Here is a 21,557-nt window from a genome sequence, read left to right on the forward strand (position 1 = left end):
TCTAATATTACATCTCTACCATAAAGTTAGAAGACCAATTTAAATTAGAATAGCTAAAACATAGCTGACTAATGTGTTCTATCCTTAGTAAAGTAGCTTTTCATATAATGAAAAGAAAGAACAAATTCTGTGATTGAAATTCAGTATAAAACTTCAAAACATTTCTTAGCAGATGAGGATATGCAAAATCTAGTAGGTCTATTTATATTTTATATGCTCTCCTTGAAATTATAATACTAATTCATGACCAACAAAGTCTTAAAAGAAGCATAAGAAAATGAACTATAAATAAAAATTTGAATGAATATTTTAGGGCTTTCATCTTGACTTTTGAAAAACAAATATTTTGCAAAATGAGTTTGCAAAGGACTAAAAAAATCCCCATCTCACATTATGTCTCTCTTCTTTTATTTGGAAGGGATGTGATATCTGCTGCTTAATAGTTATTAAATTACAGGTTAAAAATGAAAACGCCACTGAAAAAATGGTCAAAAGGCCAGGGATAGTGTTTGTTCATTTTTGTTTTTTTCCTATTGACTTGCTTTCTTAAGTGAGCAACAATAACAACAACAACAACAAAACACCTGGAAAACAAACCAGAAGCTCTAAGCTTTAGTTCTGGTATGACCCTGTGGATGAGCTCTATGTGTTCACTGAATCTACCCTTACAAGAAAAACAGGGGGAAAAATAGAAAGAAGAGAAATGAAAAAGAAAAAAAGGGAAATAGTTTAAATATTTTAAATTTTGGAACTTGTTATATATTGGCAACCCTGTCTAACAAAACGTTATTGAGCTGTCTTTTCATTTCTTTTTTTCACTCAGCACCAAACAGTGCTCAAAGCTAGAATCTTAACCTGTGTTTATGAGAATTGGAAGTCCTGTCCTAGCCTGTGTTTATAATGAACTCTGATTGCTATATTGAATAGCTACCTGGCACAAACTTTAAAAAGTGTCCTTGAATATCTTGGAATTTATAATGAAGTTAATTAAAAATTTGTTCACTGATCAGGAAAATATTTTGCATATGCTTTATGATGGTGATTTAAATCAATTTTATTCAAATATGTCCTAAGCATAGATATTTTCAAATACTCAAGCAATTGTCATGTCATTAAAGAAACATGATCTAAACTAAGTCAAATAAAGAAAAAAGAACTTCTTTAATTTCTGCTGGATTTTTATTGTTTTGCAAGCATATGGCTGAACAATGATCCTCACATTTTGAAAGTTATTGTAATGTAAACAATAATGTAAACAATTTAAATATTTTTCTATTAATTTTCCTGGCAAATAAGCTTCTGTTTTAACAGAGTAACTCATCATTCAATTAGCACTGATGTTTGGGTGTTTGGGATAAAATTTCTATGTTCTATTTTTGTAAGCTATGTTTTTTTGGGGGGTTCCTATAATTTGTTTCAGTTAGCACACAGTTTAAATTATATATATATATATTTATATATACATAGGTGTATACACACATACATATATACATATATGCATACATGCAATTTAATTCTGTGCTTCCATCAGAAAGAATGATACCACCCCATTTGTTAGGAAATAGAAGGACTTGGAAAAAATCATATTAAGTAAAGCAAGCCACTCCCAAAGAAATTCAGGTCCCATGGTTTCCCTCATTTACACTAATTAGTATATGTCTAGAAGAATTTTATCAGATGAACAGAAAAGCTCACAAGCTATGTAAATATGGCCATATAAGACAATGCTAAGTGAAATGAACCCCAAGATAAGGGATGCAATAGGTCTTTGTTCTTGTTACTTTTAATGTACTCTGTGATTTTTTTTGTTTCCTTTGTATTTTATCTTACCTATTGCTATGCCCCCTGTTGTCACTGTACTTGATTTTGGTTCCTGCATCTTGTATATATATTTGTCTAACTTGGGGAGGAGAAGAAGAATTTAAAAAATGCTGAAATAAGGACCAGGATACCCATTGCAACAATGATACTCAACAGACAGTGTATTGGAAATGAACTTTAAAACTTTGGTGGGGGGAGGGGGTGAGGAGTCCTAGGTGGAGAGGGAAGGGATAGTGGGAGAACAACGGGGGGGGGGGGTAACAATGCTTGACAAGAAATGTAGTCATTACCTTACTCGTGAAACTGTAACGCCTCTGTACAGCATCTTTACAGTAAAACAAAATTTAAAAAATCACCAACACACCAATAGTACAACATTAAACAGCATTATAAGTTATTCCCTCCACAGCAAAATAAAACATATTATTATTGTCAAGGTTAGATGTCAGTCTAAGATTTAGAGCAGAGGAAGAATGTTAACCTAAATACAGTATTCCAATGAAAATATGATAGGTGATATGGCACATGCACTTTAAAGCATTGACATTGATATGAGAGAAGAGCAAAGAGGTCTGGGAAAGTGGCTCAGTGGTAGAGTGCTTGCCTTGCATGCATGAGGCCCTAGGTTCAATTCCTCAGCACCACATAAGCAGAAAAAGCTGGAAGTGGCGCTGTGGCTCAAGTGGTAGTAGGTTGCTAGCCTTGAGCTGAAGAGCTGAGGGACAGCCCTCAGGCTCAGAGTTCAGGCCCCACAACCCACATAAAAACAAACAAAAAAACAAAAAACAAGAAGAGCAGAGAGCAGTAATTGAAAGGCAAAAATGCAATTCAACTTCAATATACTTCCTTGTAAAACTAAATCACTTGTTATTCTTATATAAAAATACATAGCATTATCTAGAATTATATAAATAATGAATTAAACAGAAAAATATTAAAACCCATGCCCTTTTGTATTGATAATTGCTGTAAAAACAGTCCACTATATTTAACTTATAAAGAGAAAATATTTAAAATAAAATAAATGGCTTGAGCATTTCTTATTTTTATTCAGTTATTTACGTGCATTCTATGATATTTCCTCTTTGTAACTAAACTGTAAAACCAAGCACTAGGTTTACATTGCCTAATGACCCATATTTAAACCAATTTGAACTTTGCATATACATACGGGAGTAACTACCTTGTGAATCCATCTGTAAATAATCTAATTGTTGCCTACTGTTATTATCCATTTTCTTAATCTACTGAAAACCTAATGAAAGTGAACATAGAGCCAATCCTTAACATGGGGCAAGGGTAATAGTAGTTGCTTTGAGCCTCTTTAAATTCAGAGATTTAGAGTTATTTTTACATTAACCTCTCTACAGAGAATCACAGCAACAGGATGAAAGCTCTTCATATCTCTAGCAACATATTTCTTTATTTAAAAAAATACATGGGCTAATCTTACCAGACAATCAGAAAAGGTCATAAGCTATGTAGATATGAGCATATAAGATGATGCTAAGCAAAATGAACCCCAGGATAGGAACACAAGAGGTTTTATCTTTGTCGCTTTTGTTTTTAATGTGCTATGTGATTTTTTTTGTTTCTTTTGTATGTTCTTCCCCCAGGGTATAACCCCTGTTGTCACTGTATTTTATTCTGGTGCCTGAATCTTGTATGTACATTTTTCTAATTTGAGGAGAGGAAGGGAAATAACAAAATCCTGAAACAAGGATACAAGATGATCCATTGTAACAATGACATGTACAAGACACTATGTTGAAAACACACTTTACAATTTGGGGAGGGGAGGGAGAAGTTGGGGAGGTAGGAAGGAAAGGGATGGTAGAGGAAAAACAAAGGAGGGTATAATAATGCTTGATAGGAACTGTACTCATTACCTTAATCCTGTAACATAACCCCTCTGTACAGTATATTTACAATGAAAAATATCTATTAAAAAGGGGAAAACAGAACAAAACAAATAAAAAACAGGCACATAAGAACATGGACTTTCTAAAGATAGATCATAGCAAATCTAAAGACAATACTCCCCATCCCTTCTATAAATGGTTGTTGGTGGGAAGGAGGGCAGAATAAATGCATACAACTGTTGGAAATTATAATTATATAATTATAATATAATGAAAACTGTTAGCAAAAAATACATAGGCTTTCTTTTGGAGCTTCTTAATGTGGCCGTAGGCTGAACTCTGTGCCACAGTTCAGATCTACTGAGTAACCACGGGCATTACAGGTAGCATTTGTAAGTGGAAAAAAGCCATTTGCTAACAGTATGAAACCAATATAGCTTGCTAACAACACAGACAGATTTGAAATGAAGCTTAATCTGCACTTCAATTAAAGTTTATGAACAGATTTTTAATATTTTAACAAATATTGTGCTTAATGAAATAATAGCTGTATAGGCAATATAGTCCAGGTTGACTTTATATGTGGTGATATGTTTTCTTTCAGAATTTTTCAATTTCCATTTTTTCTCATGGCCTTTTCTTCTGTAAAATCTCAAGGCAAACTCTGTCCACTATACCCATCTGATAAATATACATACATTCTTAGTTTGTCTTAAGAGTCATGTGTAGGGTTATATACATACAGAAGGAAATATTCCTCATCTTGCATTTTTTGCTGGTGAAATTATTTTGTAACATTTCACCTCCCTAAATAGAAAGCACAAAAAGAATTATTTTACTCTACAGGTAACATGTGACAATGTCTACCATCTATTCATCTTTACAATTAGTAGGATTTTTAAGAGAATGTAGAATTTAAAAGACCATAGGTAATATTAAAATATAAGATCAGAATTGGAATTATTCTGTACCTTTTTTACTGGGGAAATTATGCTCAGTGTTCCTGGGTCTGGACTACTTACAGCTGAATTCCTTTTAGAAATATACCAAAGTAGGTGGTGAGAGTGACAGAGGGGATCAATAACAACAACAGCAACAATAATAATAATGTAACAACTGAGGACCTATTCTTTATTTCAAGAAAAAAAAATAAAATGGCATTAAAGAATAAATAGGTCACCGGGCACTGGTGGCTCACGCCTATAATCCTAGCTACTCAGGAAGCTGAGATTTGAGGATCATGGTTCAAAGCCATGCCAGGCAGGAAAGTCTATGAGACGCTTATCTCCACTAAACCATAGAAAACTGGAAGTGGTGCTGTGGCTCAAGTGGTAGAGCACTAGCCTTGAGCTGAAGAGCTGAGGAACAGTGCTCAGGCCCAGAGTTCAATCCCCACAACTAACCAAAAAAAAAAAAAAAAAAGAGGAATGAATCAGTAGGTCATCTTTAATAAATGAAATGACATTGTACAGATAGTTAAATATACTTCTCAAGAAATGTTTCAGTCTAAACAAAACCAAACCACAAAGCTAAAGTACAAACACCATAAATGTATAAAGATAATATTGGGATGATTACATGGCTAGTTGAGAGATGGGTGAGAATATTGAAAGGGGTGACATTGATCACCCTTTGAAAACTGTTTTGTTGAATGGTAACTTCTTTGTACACTTACTTAACAATAGTACTAATAAAATGAAATATAAAACTTTTGTTTCAGTTGATGATATTTATGAAATTTATTAGTCATTCTACTCAAATCCAGCCACTTCCTTAAGTAAGTAGAAGATTCACCCAGAAGTTACATTGGATGTTTTTTTGCTATAGTTATTTATTTAATTCACTATTCATATAGAGGAAAATTATATGAAGGGTAACAGAAGACAAGATATCAAATATATTATTATTATTCACTTTTGCTTAAAAAAGGGACCTTTGGCCTAAATCTCCCAGAGTGGAATGAATAGATAATAGGGTAGCTTTGTGGTTAATTTCTTTAATGTAAAGAGATTGCCTCTTGATGGATGAAGAGATCAAGGAAATGTGGTTTATATACATGATACAATTTTACTCATCCATAGGAAAGAATGGTATTGTACTATTCTCAAAGAAATGAAAGAATGTGGAAAAAAAGTGAAATATGTCAAGGCAAGAAAGACAAAGGTTGCATGTTTTCTGTCATAAGCAGAGGCCAGAATTAGTTTATAAATATGTACACAAAGACATTAGGTGGTATGCAAGTTTTTACAGATATATTAACTGAAATACACAGTAGATTCTGGGGAGAACTCAATAACATAATTTTCCCCAAAGACAAAGTCCAACAAAATTAAAACCAAGAAGTGGGTGCTTGGAAAAGGTAGGATGGGGTAAAGGAGAGAGAGGTCAAGGACTGAAGAAGAGGATGGGAGGATGAATGCAATCACAAATGCAATGCATATCCTACCAAAAAAAGTGAGAGAAGTGTAGAAGGGGAAAGATGGGTCAGAATGCTATGAGCATGGTACTGATCAAGACGCATTGTATTCATGAACTGCTTTCTTAAATGGTAACTCTTGTACAATATAATATAATAAATATATAATATATAATAAATATATAATATATTATATATAAAATATATAATAAATATAATAAAATGGAACCTTCTTTGTAAGTATAGGCTGGCAGGATATATCTCATTAGGATTTTGCAATCACTGATGAAGGTATATAAAAATAACTATGCAGGAGTTCCATGTCCACTTTTCTGAGATATATTATATAACAAAAGTTCTATCATTAAGGAAACAGAAGGAACAGCAGAATAGATCTTCACTAGATTTTTGCAAATGGAAGCAAAATATGAGAATGGTAAGGCTTAAAATTTTTCAGAAGAGACCAGCTAACAGAAAGAATAAATGGATTAGAGTTGAAATGACAAAATCTGTGTACATAAAATTGCTTTCACCAGTAACTTACCTTTCTTACTTGTTCCATGAACTGAAAACGACTTCAGGATTGTCAATGAGGGAGAAATTTAGAAGATGGAAGAAATAACATTTAATTATTCTAATAAGTGCCATCAATCATTGAATCTCTCATTTCTTTTAGAACGAAATTTTGTCACTTAAGTAGCAGTCAAGGCATTTGTTCTTGCTCAAAAATTTTAGAAATGTTTCTATATCATTTCATTGTATGTGGATATTAAGTGTGGGAAATATTTACTGAATATTTAGAATAGTAAAATGTAAAGACAGTGTTAGTGGAAAGTATAAAGACACATCACTTGATCTTGGGATACATTAGAAAAGTGTATCTCTTTCAGATTGACCCATTGCAACAATGAGATGCTATGTCTAAAAACAAACTTTACAATTTAGGCAGATGGGTGGGGGTGGAGAGTGGGGTGGGGTTAGCTGAGGAGTTAGGAAGGAAGCGATGTGGGGGAAAAACAAAGGAGGTGGCAACAATGCTGGATAAGAAATGTACTCATTACCTTGTTCATGTACCTGTAACCCCTCTGTACAGTATTTTCACAATAAAAATCTTTAATTAAAAAAAGAGAAAAGTGTGTCTCTGGCAATTTCATTGCTCTTTGGGGCATCTTAGTATAGACTTTTACAAGTATTACCAAGGCAAACATAAGGAAAATAATGCAATCAAGACCCATGACTAGGAAATGTGTGAGTATGATCTGAACCTCACATGGCATTAAGCTTTATATTAAGCTTTTATATAAGAAGGAATGCTTTGTAAACAACAATTAAATATATAGTATAGTAAACAATAACAGAATAATTTGTCATCACAGTACAAAATATGTACTTTAATTACTTAAAAACTTATATGTGATAGTTTTATGCTGTCAGTTACTAAGTGTCTTTACATTAGAATCAAAAGATTGTGTGTGTGTGTGTGTGTGTGTGAGACAGAGAGAGAGAGAGAGAGAAAGAGAGAGAGAGAGAGAGAGAGAGAGACCGACCGAGAGAGTACTAGAATTTGAACTCAATGCCTTATACTTCCTAGATGAATGCTTTGTAATTTGAACCATGCCACAAGTCCTATTTGTTTTAGATTTTTCAATAAATAAATTTTTGCACTATTTTTCTCTGGCTGGCTTTGGACTGTGGCTTTTCTGCATAAGCTTCCTGTGTAAGATTATAGATCAGTATTATCCCCTAGGAATTATTTTTTGATAAAATATCTTCCTAACCTTTTGCCAGGGATTACCTTGTAGAACTGTAATTCTAGTATTTGCCTCTCAAATAGGTGAGACTTTTAGGTTTATTTCTACCTAGGTCTTTGAATACTTTTTATGTTAACATCTTTAAGGGCCATAAAAACACTAGACAACAGGAATCATTCAACACCATCATGATCTTGTAGGTCCATTGTTGTCTATGTTTTCTGTCATTGACCATAGCACTATTATTATCTAGTATATGACTCTACAGAAAGTGAAAAGTCCTTTAAAAGACTGAGAATTTGAATGCAAAGGTTTCAGATTTATACCAGAATCAAATTGAGCACTCAATTCTTTTTCAATTTTTTGAAAAGAAATAAGAACAAAGTAGAAAGTTTTGACAGTAGGTTAGACCATGCAGAAGATCGAATCTCAGGAATTGAAGACAGCCTAGATATTATAGAGAAAGAACATACAACTATCCAAGACAAATCCAAGAAATATGATAGATCTATTCAACATTTGGAAGACACCATCAGAAGGCCTAATCTGAGGATAGGGTGTAGAGGAGGACCTAGAGACAGAAGTTAATGGTCTAGGAAATTTGTTTAACAGGATCCTAGTAGGGAACTTCCCAAACATGCAAAAAGATAGGCCTATTTAGATACAGGAAGCTTTTAGAACCCCAAATAGACCAGACAAAAACAGGATATCCCATCCTCACATTATAATCGGCACAGGGTCAATTCAGACCAAGGAAAAGATCTTTAAAGCTGTCAAGGAGAAAAGATCAATCACCTATAATGGGAAACCAATTAGAATAACCTCAGAGTTCTCAGCAGAGACAATTAAAGCAAGAAGAGTCTGAAATGATGTATGCCTCACCCTAAAGACAAACAACTATCAACCAAGAATACTGTACCCAGCTAAACTCTCCTTCATAACCAAAGGTCAAATAAAAACCTTCCAAAGAAAAACGGAAACAATGTATCTCCACCAAACCAGCCCTACAAAAGATACTTAAACATGTCCCACACATAGAAAACCAACAAGACCAAAATAAAGGTCAATTTTTGTAATCAAGATCTTCTTTGAATTGGAGAATGTGCTGTCTTAATGCTTCTACTCTAAGTTAAGAAGAAACCACTCCAGATAATTTCCTTTTACAATGGTGTACACTAATTAAGAGAAGCAATTACGATTATTTTTTACTATGCTAAAGTTTTCTGATCTTGCAGAAAACAATCAAACTTGACTAGAGAGTAGACAAACTATCACATCAAATAAATTCTAACCACATTTTCAGTAAAATTGCAATTATATACCTACATACAGATGTCCCTGTATAGAAAAAACAACAGAATTTGAAATGATGATTCTGGTTTTATTTACTTGGCCCTAGACATGGGTACACTAGTTAGCATCACTTTCTGAACCTCAGTGTCTACTAACCAGATTGAGAAGACATTTACTTTACAGCATCTTTTAGAGAACTTCACTGTGTATCTATTTGTTTCTCTGTCAGTCTGTCTATTGATCTATCTATTATTTATCTCATCATCTTTCTATGTTTGACAGAGGGTTAAACATATGAAGATCATTTTGCCCTAATAATCTTCAGAGAAATTGCTAAAAATGGTAGAAATCAGGATGGAAGGAGAAAAAGTAAGAAAGGTGATGGATATCATTCTAATTAGATTAGCCATCTCCTAAAACATCTATTATTGGCTGGGTTGTTAGTGATTATGAGTTTCAATACCATTATGCAAAAATCTTTGTAATGCTATTAATCTCAAAGAGGTATAAGATGAAATACTAATAAATGGATATATAAAAAGAATTGATCCTTAGAAAGTCTAAGGATCTTTATAGGAAGTGACATCTGTAAAAGAAATCTATAACACTAAAGAAGAAAAACAAGAGCTGATGTTTTACTCTAATAAAGAAATGAAATGGCTTAATTACAAATATTTGTATACAGATCTTCATAAAGTCCAATAGTGTTTTAATTCAGAGGCTTTCATTTAAATGGCAAAAAATCTTGGAAGTGAGGTGTTGTTGGTGCATCAGGAAGCTGAGACAGGATGATTGTGAGTTTGAAGTTAGTCTGTCTTACATAATTATTACATAAGTTACTACATGAATTAAGTAATACTCCATTTCAGTCTTTAATTCAACACTCCCTGAGTGAGATGTTTGTAATGATGAAAATTGCTGCTCAGGGTACAATATGAAGATGATTTACAGAGGGGTTACAGTTACATAAGTCAGGTAATGAGTGCATTTCTTTTTGAACAGTGTCATCCCCTCCCTCCTCTTTCCCAGTGTTTCCCTCCCGACTTCTCTCCCATCCAAGGTTGTATAGTTCATTTCCAATATAGTGTCTAGTGGATTTCACTGCTGAACTGCAGCCAATGTCATGGAGGATCTCCTTTCAATTTTCTTTGGTCTTATTTTACATTGGCATTTACATTTCTAGGTGTATTTACTGCCTTCCTTGCTTTTACAGAGCACAACATGGGAAGCTGGACTCCACAATTCATAAATCCGATGAACCCATATCTGTATTGTAGTGTAAATTACTCAACAAATTTTCTAATAAACCAATTCCAAACCATGTGTTGATTTTCCAAGGTGTTTGAAGGGATATCATGATGTAAAACACGCCCCTATCTGATCTAGGATCTGACAAAAGGAGTTCCATAGTTGTTCCCCTCTGGGTTAGCCAGCATCTGGCACGTGGATGCAGCCAGAGGGTAACCAGGTGTCCTGCCACCTGTCCTTGATAGCGCACACTTTGTGTCATTGCTCCCCATAATGACTGATCTCAGGGATGATCGGGGTTTCTGTGGAAAAGTGCGCCGTGAAAGCTGCCATTGCCCACTGAAGGGAGCTGTTGAGGAATGGATATAAGACATGCACTCATGTGTGCCAGCCTCACCATCATGCACGTAATGATGGCTCACCACAGCTGTGCTGTGTCTGGCTCAGCAACATTGTGCAAGCAGTAGAGAAACGAATCTGGCTGTTTGGGCGATAGGCACTGTCCTGTCTATATAGGCTCAAGAGATGAAGGTTTGACATTTATAAAGCACTTCAGGTTTTCTTAGGAAATCAGGTTGTCATGTAAATAAGCCACTTGAGAAATCCACACAGCACTGTAATGTGCTGAATATATTCATTAATAGGAAGGAAAATAGTGCGTTTATCCAGTTGAAACAACACCTTTTTGCTTTCTGTCTGTATAACTTCTGTTTAGTTGATTTATTAATACACTTTGATCTTTCCTGTTGTCGTTTAACATCTGTTCCATTATCATATTCTTAACATGAATTTCCTTGGCACGTTATTCTCTGCTCCGTCGTCCCTTTGTTCTCTTGGACGAATTGATTGATGTTGATTTCATTTGGGATGTGCAATATTAAAGGTTAAGTGGAGATTATGCAAGTGAAATAAGCCATTGGGATAGAATTGAAGAGGTTCAAAGGCAAAATAATGGGGGGAAATGTGTGAAGCTGAGACAAAAAGAAACAGTGAGATAGTAAAAGAAAGATACATATTTCCTAACAGAATATTTATGATTTTTATCAACCTAGTTAATATTTCATCAGCTTTTACTATTCCAACGTTAATATGGAAAATATATCACTTTGATTATAAAATAATAAAATATTTTGAAAAATTAATGGTATTAAAGTATTGATATGAGATATAGGGCATTTTCCTTTCACTTTTTTATTATCTCCCTTCTAGTTTCTATGAATGATTTAAATTTTCAGTTATCTCTTAATATGTTGGACTTCTTTTTCATATGTTCTCAATAAAAATTGACACTGTGTTTTGATGTTGAAAAATTTCTCAAGGTTTCTAGTACTGTTCTTTTTATTAATTTTACTTGCCATGTTTTCCATGTTTTTATTATGCTTTATTTTCTGTCAAACCTTTAAACAAATACCCACATGATAAAGATAAAGATAAAGAATTACAATCAACTTCACTGTGTGTTATTTTTCCCTCTCTCAGTTTGAGAAATGACTTTCAAGATAATATTGAACATAAGGTAGATATTATTTATCAATATCAATTAGTCTCTTGAAATAATATGCGTAACTGTTACACAGCATTCCAAGGCTCTAAGCAAACACACATGATCAAATACTTCAATGTAATATTTATTGTTCACGTTTACAATGAAATAAATTTATTTGTTTTTTTCTCAATTTATACTCAATTAATATTTGATGTTATAAAGTTGTGAATTATGTGTTATTTCTTAGTACCATTTTGTAGGCTCTTTAAAAATATGTAAAAGGGGAGTTATAATGTTGCAAAGACATTTGGACAAAATCAGTTTCATTATCTTGAAATGTAAAGATCCAACAGCAGAAATTTAAGGTTTATTTATTTATTTATCATTAAGTTTGTTTCATTTTGGTTATTTGTAGCTCTGGGGATTGGACTCATAGTCTTCTTTGTACCAATTAGTGACCTACCACTAATACTTATCACAAGTATAAGTTTTTTTGTTTTTTGTTTTGTTATTTACTTATTTATTTATTTTTGAGGGTCGTGGGGCCTGAACTCTGGGCCTGGGCACTGCCCCTGAGATCTTCAGCTCAAGGCTAGAGCTCTACCACTTGAGCCACAGAACCACTTCTGACTTTCTTCTTCTGCTTATGTGGTGCTGAGGAATCAAACCCAAGCCTCATGCATACAAAGCAAGCACTCTACCACTGAGCCACCTTCCCAGCACCACAAGTATAAGTTTTGTTTCATTATTTAATAACATAATTAAATACAACTAATTACAAAACAGTAGAAATAAAGATAAAAAGAGATAGTGGCAAGAGAATCACTTAATATTTAAATGTAACCATGAAAACTATTATTATGATCAGAATTTAATTTGCTGCTTATTATTTATTATAAATGACATACATTCTAGTGCTTGGATTTTACTCTTCAGAAACAGATTTTGGTTTCCTCAATTAACCTTAACTTTTTCATAAATTTTCAGAACTGTTTTTCTTATCTGAGAAAATACAAGTCAAATGTGGGTATAAAAATATCAATTAGAAGCATGTTAAAAACAGCACAGTTTATATTTTTTCTTTTTTTATTACATATGAGAAAGATGACCTTTCGCTACTTGGATATAATACAAACAATAGCATATCTCTGTCTCTGTCTGTCTGTCTGTCTGTCTGTCTGTCTCTGTTTCTGTCTCTTTCTATCCATCCCACATACCCATACATTTTTATCACAACAGTACTTCTCTCTACATTATTATCATTTAAAATTCTCCTGTGATTTTAATGGGCTTTGTAACACATCACATTAAATAAGAAATGGGTCAGGAAGTATTTCCATATGTAGTTCCAACCTCTGAATACCTGGTGTAATTAGGATGGAGAGAGGGAAGGTTATAATGGATCAAGCTATCCTATTTTAACTGCACTGATTATGGTTCACAGTGGTTACATGGGCCTCTTGTGGATTCCATGAATTAATATGCTTCCAGAAAGGAACAGCTTCACCCTACGCAAAGACTGGAGTTAGCTTCTGTATTGTACACTCTCACTTTATACTGTAACTATTGAAAATCAATTCTGTGATTCTGTATAGGCAAATCCTATGAATAAAACTGAGCTAAAAATAACAGCTAACAATATGCTTCTCTTGAAGATTTAGTTTACCTATACTTTCAAAACAAGCTTAATTTGAGAATATTACTAGGCACTAAGACGTGTGTATATGTGTGCGCACTCACGTGTGTGTGTGTGTGTGTGTGTGTGTGTTTATAGAATCTCAATGAAATACCTACCCATACATCCCTGTACTACATGAAACAGTCATTCACTGATTCATTGAAAGTAAATATATATATATATATATATATGTATGTACACATATATATGTTGAAATAATACCTTGACAATCATTACATATGTTATTTTTTAAATTATTTATTTTTCCTGAAGAGAAATGGTTTAATGTATGTCTGCCCTTTTGGCCCAGATAAATCCTGTCTTTCAATGGTGATTAACAATACAAATAGGCTAAAGTATGCTGGTAATATTTAACTGATGGGATTATTATAAACAAGGACCACTCTCATAACATATTAACACAGTTAGAAAAATATTTAGTAAAAGTATCTCCAAATATTTCGACAAAGATTTGATATTCAAATTCAATATATAATATACATGAGCTGGACACCGTTGGCTCATGCCAATAATCCTAGCTACTCAGGAGGCTGAGATCTGAGGATCGCAGTTCAAAGCCAACTCAGGCAGAAAGTCTGTGAGACTCTTATCTCCAATTAACCACCAAAAAAACCAGAAGTGGGGCTGTGGCTCAAGTGGTATAGCACTTGCCTGGAGCTGAAGCCCTCATAGATAATGCCCAGGACCAGAATTCAAGCAGCATGAGCAACAAAAAAAACCCCACTATCTATATATACATATGTATAAGTATATATGAAATGATTGTATATTAGTACATGTAATATATTTCTTCAAGAGTTGGTCTTGGAATGTAATGAAAAATGTGTTCTTGAATTTTTTGATATAAAAATGTTTTATAAATGTCAAGAGGATTTATTTTTTTTCTAACATCACTGCACCTAATAACAAGCCTTTTCTAATATTTGTAAAATGTTTTGGCCATATGCTGGTATCTCAGGCCTATAAGCCTAGCTACTTGGAGCTGAGAATTCAAGATTGCAATTTGTGGCCAGGCTGGGTAGAACGGTCCAAGAGAGCTGTTCTTACCCTGTCCCTGAGCACAGTGAAACATGCCTATCATCTTAAACTCCATAGAAGGCTAACATTAAGAGGATCACAAATCTGGGCCACTCTGGACAAAGAAAAAATTTATGGGGACTACATCTCTATTTTGCTAGCTTATAGAATAGGAGCAAGAGAATACAGAGTTATTTTTTTTAACATTACATTTCTTCAACCAAAATTGATAAAATAGTAAAATGTTATATACTATACACTGGTGTAAGTATAGTGCATGCACTAGTAAAAAGCATATTATTGTTCTATTAAAGATTTTTACAAATTTGCACAGAAGATATATAATGAAAATTATAAGAGAACATAGTTTATTTCATGCTGATATGTATAAAGTAGATATAAAAGTCTTAGAGAACAGAAATTAATCAAGCTGGGCATGCTGATGTATGCCTATAATCTCAGTTACTGAAGAAGTCAATGCAGGAGAATTAGGAATTGAAGGTAGCCTAGGAAAAGTTAGGCAACCCTTACTTTTAAAAGTAAAACAACAACAACAATAATGATGATGATGATGATGAAAGTCAGAACAAAAAGACTGCAGATATGCTTCAGGTGGTAGAATATTTAGAGGCTCTTTGTTTAATCTCTTGTACCAAAATTTGGGAAAAAAAGTTGTACATGGTAAAATCTTACCTAGAAATAACAGTGTATGTTTCAATTTTGGCAATTAGCAATGAGTATTATAGAGGTCATTATATTATAGTTTATAATAAAAGCACAGACATAATACTTCTTGAAAAAATTAAGCACATAGCATTTGTAATGCTTGCAGAAGGTGAGTTTCAAGAGCTCATAAGGAACCCTAAATTGGATATGAGTAAGCCCAACTCTTACAGTTATTTCTTTAGGTTTTTTGTTTGTATCTTTGAAGTTAGAGTTTCAAATATAATTTTAAATCTTCCCTTTCAATATTTACAACTTAAGAGTTTGAAATAACATCTTTTGCTGATTCTAATCTGAAAAAATGATACTGTTTACGTGATGGAAGGTACTTGGGGAGTTATAAAGCTTAAGCAAAAAGAGAAATACTTAAAAGGCCCATGGCAATGCAGAACTTTAAGTTTTGTTTTCTATTGTATGTAGTTCATTAAATCATTGTCTAACATATTAACACACATATATTATTAAATTAAAAGACATTACCCCACCATACAATTTCTATGCAAGAATGTCATTGCTGCTGAAAAAAATTATAAGTTACTTGAAGTTCAGGAGGTAACATAATAATTGATCACATGGCTTTGGCTAGACAAGACAGAAAAATAGTGGAGTATCAGGTACAATTCACTTTCCCCATGAGCTTATAGATGAATGGTAGAGCCACACAAGGAGAATACATTTCAGGCATTCTTCAAATGTTCTCAAAGCTAATTGATTAATGAGTATGGTATTATGTGATGCTCCATATTATGTGAAGATGGAGGCAGGCGGATGATGAATCAAAAACAGCTTAGGAAAATATAACATGAGTCTACCTCAAAATATGGCATACACAAAAGAGTTGGGTGTGTATGGCATACACAAAAGAGTTGGGTGTGTCCCAAGTAGAGAATCTGCTCAGCTGAAATAAGTCTGTTGCTCAGTTTTTGTACTAAAAAATATATAAAGAGTTTAAAGATAAAATATCACATCACTCAGATTGTTTGTGAATCCCATAAATTGACACACATTTTCACTAAAATTACTACCTTCTGAAAAGCTACATGTACTGTATTCCTCATGTATTTTGCTTATACTTTGCTTTAAATAGCACATTTCCAACTGAATTTAATTCTTCTTGACAGAAAATAATAAAGCACAAGGAAGGCTTAGTATAATAAAAAGACTCTTGATGACATGGAATCCATGTAGAAACTTTGAGCAAAACCATTTCTTGATCTTTCATCCTGCAATTTCTTAATCACCATGTTTTCTCATATCTTTTTCTGATGCTAGACTTCATGATCTATTGATAACTTGCTAAGACCTTAGTATTGGGGAGAAAAGGAAGACATGTTGAAGATTAACATGAAAGTACTGGGGAGTAAATGGGTAAACGGAGATGAAAAGGGAGGGCTCGTCAAAGAAAGGAGCTCTCTTTTGTGGAAGAGTTGAGGTCTGGGTTCGAAAATAAAGGAACAGAAGAGAGTTTGAGGTTGTTTTAGTTGTATTTATCCACGCTATTTGTGCAGATATCCATGGATAGAGGAAATATGTTACTTTTCAACTAATAAAAAGCAAACCAGATCTTGTATAGAATAGAGTTCCTTAGAGTCTTCCAAATGGTTGCTGCAAATTCTGTGGAGGGAAAAAATAATTTTCTTGCCAGGTCAGTAACTTCACTCTCTACTTGCACCTCTGTGTATATTAAGTAGCAAACAACTTGCTCCTCTATGTTGAAATGTCCCAAGGATGTTCTTTCTGAATGTTACTCCAAAATTAGAGGACTATGTGCTACATTCCCTCACCCCCGGAGTTTTGGGCAGGCTTTCTGCTCTCTGTTTTAGTTGTACCTGGGTTGACATAATGTTTTTCACCAAGCTCATGTGTTGCTTTTAAAATAACTTAATTCAAGTCTTGTAGACAAAAAAGAAACATTTCCTTTGTGTGGTCATTCAGGATGAGATGGCACACCAGAGGTCTCGGTGACAATGCTTCAGGGAAATATGTGCAGGATCTGACACATTGAGCACAGAAAAGGAAGATGAAAAACTGGCCTTTTTCTGAAAACGTGATAAAAGCAACATCACACCAGAAGAAAACTAACAGCAAATGGAGGTAGATCCACCTAGGAGACCTGGAGGTCAACACATATTCAAGTGTAGATCAGAGAAAGAGCTTCCCCGAAGAGGAAGCAGGAGATCTGAAAGGAAAAAAGAAAAAAAAAACTTTTCATAGAAAGGAAGCGCTCTATTTAATGGAACTTCACTATCAGTCAATTCAGGCAGCTCTCCATAGAGAAGAACATCTTGGTCAGGTGTCCAGACCTAGCCAAAACTTCCTGGATCCCAGAGCAAACATTTCAGGAGGTCATTTGCTTGTCTGTACAAAATAAACAATCCCAAAAGAAAAATTCTTGCCCTGCAGGGAAATTAGATTTATTATACATATTAAAAAAAACACAACAAATGAAACCCCATTATAAAACAAAGAGTAAGGGAATGTCTCCTGAAGATCACGATGATTTATGCTGGACACAGAGCATATTCTAATAATAGAAGGTCACTTTGAACATGCAGATGATGGTTCATGCAATGAAAATTCAGCACTGCTTTGATAAGTAGGCCAAAATCCTAAGGTAAAATCTTAGGGAAGCAAACAGACAAACAGATTGTGAAGCAACTGCAGGAGTGAGAAGAATATATAATCTAAAGCAAATATTCTGGTGAAGTTCTGTAGAATAAGTTTGAAACCACTTGAACTGCTCATAGTTCCATAATTAAAGTTAGTAGTGTAACACTTAAGCATACTATATTGTTATATAATTAAATATATCTAACAAAAAATGATTTAAGCACTAAAACATGCATTTTTTTCTTTCACAAATTTATGAAATAGGATGTTAACCATAAGAATTTGTAAATGGATAGTTGACTAAAAAATAGCACTGTTTGTTTATATATTTTTCTTTCCATTTTTATTATAAACATGCTGTCCAGAGGGGTTATTATTACATGAGTAAGGTATTGAGTATATTTCTTGTCGAACATTGCTACTCACTCCTTTGTTGTTCTCCCACTATCCCTTCCCTCCCCTACTCCCCTGAAGTTGTAAAGTTAATTTCCCACATAGTGTCTTGTGAGTATCATTGTTGCAATGGGTCAGCTTTTGTCCTTCGTTCAGCATTTTGTCATTCCTCTTCCCTTCCCCAATCCAGATATATGTATATAAAAGTTGGAGGTACCAAAATCAAAGACAATGATTTTCATTCCAGACAATTTATTTTCACTGTATTAAAAAAGATTGCAAGGTTTATCTTATATTTTCCCTAAACTTTAGTAGTTTTTTTAAATATAGTTTAAATATAATTTAAGTGTTCCTTGTGCACTTTGGCCAGGACAGGTAATTTAACTTAGATATTGTCTTTTCTCCTATGGATATGAAAAAAATATATTTAAGTTAATAAAGAAGAACACAGGCCATAAAATAATTCTAAATATTGGAAATTTCAAAATGATCATTCATTAAATACTATATTATTCTAATGTAAACCATATTTATAAAACAGAATTGTTTTGTGAATCATACTAGGTAAGTTTAGTAACAGCTTACACCATCAAAAAAGATATGGAGGATATGCTGGATAATTGAGTCTAGAAAAAACAAGTTTAATAGAAATAAATGTAGTATTGGATTACTGTCCAAAAATCCCATCTGTACAATAGTGTACATGAGATCCACTGCACATACATAGAAATACACTGGCATACTATCTGACTGTGAAGTACATGGGAACCCATACTGAGACCTGCTTGCCAAAGGAACACAAGCTTTGACTTCATTATAAGCAATGACTGGCGAGAAGTGATAGTCTCATTTTGCTCATACAATCTGTTGTCAGACCTCAAATAGAGCTGTCCTCAGTATTATTGCATGCAGTTTCAGAGACAGAACAAAACATGCATATTCAGAGGAAGTAACCTGTGCCTGGGGTTAACGTGTACCAATAGAAAACAAGAAATGTGTAGAAAAGAAACACTTTACATGAAGATTGGAAAATTATAGAGTGGAAATAGGTGCATGTAAGGAACCTTAAGAGTGTTGAGGCACTGTTTAGAGGCCCATGTCTCATAAGTGATTCTGAACGTTATAGGAAAAGAATAAAACTGATGTGTAAGATGCTGCAAATGGTATGGCTTTTCTACTATGATAACTGTGATTTTTGCCAAATCCTCTTTGGATCATTTCATATACTATAATCAATTTTTCCCATTAACAAATTTTGTGATCCTTTTTTGAGAGGTAAAATCTGAAGCCCAGATCTTAGAACATTTGGAGATAGATTCTCAAAGGAAGAACACCTTCCAATTACTATTAGGAGTACTTAAATTCTAAAGATTACATATTTGGCTTCCAAATATTCAACAGGTATTTGAACGAGAAGATGGCCATGGTTTCCTTTAAAACTCTAGATAATATTTGTCACATTAGTTTATAAACTATACATATTCTATTACATAAATATTTCCAGATCAAATACAACTAAGATAAATTAGATTAATACTTGGTAGTTTCTCTGTTTAACTAATGTTTTTACTTAAATTGAAATTATAAAGTCAACTTTTCAATTAACCTCACTGTATTACTCTTGCATTTCTATGACATTTTACATTTATAAAGATCATTGATAGAAAGTATAATGCAAGGTGTATCTTCAGCATATAAAATATAAGATATACATATATGTATATATATACAAGGTATATGTATTTAACATGTTATATATTAATTTATGTATAGATTTATGTATACATTTAACACATATATACACATATATGCATGTATATATACATAGGTGTGTATATATACTTATATATACGCACACCTATATATATATATATATATATATATATATATAGGGATACACACACACACACATATATTCTGAGTTTGGCACTCAGGGTATTCCACTTGATATTTTGGCGTTCTATTACTTTAACCATGCTTTCTGCGTAGATTTTATTTTGAAGATAATTCTTGTAGATTTTTTTTTGTTTGATTGTTTTTGTTTTTTGGGTTTTTTGGGGGACTGGGTTAGTCTCAAACAATAATCCTACAGATTTAAGCATGCTGAATAGTTAAGGTTTGGGCATGAGCCAAAAACATTCTGAAGGTCTATAATTTCTATTTGTGACTCTATGCTTTAAAGAGTGCTTTCTTTATAATGAGGGTAAGTGAGCCTAACTTTTATCTAAAATTGACACTATTTCATCTTCAAAGTCTATAAGCAAATTTATCTTTTGTTCTGAAAACAGAAGAATCCTCCATCTTCCAGGACTATTTACCATATAACAACCTTAATAAACAATACAAAACAAAGTGTAGGTAGTTTCCTGCCTTCAAGATATACAGGGAAGAAGAGTCTTAAAAGAATTTCACGACTAATCTTTCAAAAAGCTTAACAGTTTAGAGTTTCACTTCTAGGTTTATGCATCTTTCACGTTGTATACAATATGAGATAGGCATCATGATTCTGTTTTGTTTTAATACATCTATATTCAGTTGTTGCAACAATATGATCTTAATTTCCTACTTTTCTTTCCTCTTCTCCCCACTCCATTCCTCTCCTTTCTTTTCTCCCTCCCTCCCTTCCTTCCTTCCTCCCTTCCTTTCTGCCTTACTTCTTTCCTTTTTCTTCCTTGCTTTTTAACAAAGGATTTTGGTATGTAGTTCAGGTGGCCTCAAACTCACAATCCTCCTAATTTAATGTCTTGAATACCTCAATAATATAATTTATTTACTTTTTATTGAGCTTGTTTAGTCCATTTTCTCTAAAATTAACTAAATTGAATGAACTCTACATTTATATATGCATATTTATTATTCATATGTATATGACTTATATGTAAATAATATATTTTAATCCATATATACACAGAGTACTGTCACATTTAACTGTTCATGCCAAATTACCAAAATTCATGGTTGTAAAATAAGATTTTCGTTAGGCCTGCCCAGGAGAATAGCCTCTCCCTGCTTCCTCTTCACCTGACTGACACTAGTAATCACCTGACTGTCAATCACCTGCCTGTGATTTAGCAAAGGATACCAAGCTCTGTGGTCACTTCCTTATCCACGGAGGTCATTTCCTGAACTGCCCTGGTCACGCTTCCCTCAGACAGTGAGAGGTTCCCCAGGCCTCCCTTCTGCACCCACTCTGGTCCCACCTCCTGCCTTTCCCTATGTATTCTGGCTCAATATGATT

Source organism: Dipodomys ordii, unplaced genomic scaffold (genome assembly GCF_000151885.1).
Source record: "Dipodomys ordii isolate 6190 unplaced genomic scaffold, Dord_2.0 Scaffold73, whole genome shotgun sequence".
NCBI classification, from domain to species: Eukaryota; Metazoa; Chordata; class Mammalia; order Rodentia; family Heteromyidae; genus Dipodomys; species Dipodomys ordii.